A 763-nucleotide genomic window follows, 5' to 3' on the forward strand; every position below is an offset into this window, starting at 1 on the left:
AAAATAATTATTCTGTTTGTTGAATATTAACAGTTGAAAATATTAAAATCATGTTCTACAAACAAACAACAACAACAACAAAAGAATGCTTATTGCTCTTGTAGAGGACCTGGGTTTAGTTTCTAGCATGCATTTACTGGCTCACAACCATCTGTAACTCCAGTTTTAGGACATCTGATGCTCTCTTCTGACCTCCACAGGCACTACATGCATGTGATATACGTGCATTCAGGCTAAATAAATATCAGTCTATTTTACTCCTTTTGTGCGACGATGAATGAAACTTCGTTCTTGGCTTCATTTTTCCGTTTATTATTATTATCACGATCATTATGGTTTTGTATTGTTGAGACAGGGTCTCTCTATTATGGAGCTCTGTATGTCCTGGGACTTGCTATGTAGCCCAGGCTGGCCTTGCGCTCACAGAAATTCTCCTGCCTCTGCTTCCCTAGTGCTGAGACTTAAGGTGTGGGCTACCAGGCCCAGCTGCCATTCCTTGTTAATGGAGTATTCTGTGACCTTGCTAAGCTTGCTTACTGGTTTTGGTAGATTTCTGTAGATTCCTTAGGCTTTTCTGCAGATAAAACAATTCCTTCTCTTCTAATTTACCCATCTTTAGTAACTTTTGCACATTACATCTGTAGGATCTCTGTATAGAGAGGAACAGAGAGGTGTTATGAACGATCATGCCTGTCTTTCAGTAGATCCTAAATGCTTTGATTTCAAGGAGAATCTTGTCATCCTACACTGGAGGATGTTACTT

Source organism: Mus caroli, chromosome 5 (assembly GCF_900094665.2).
Source record: "Mus caroli chromosome 5, CAROLI_EIJ_v1.1, whole genome shotgun sequence".
In the NCBI taxonomy this organism is placed as follows: Eukaryota; Metazoa; Chordata; class Mammalia; order Rodentia; family Muridae; genus Mus; species Mus caroli.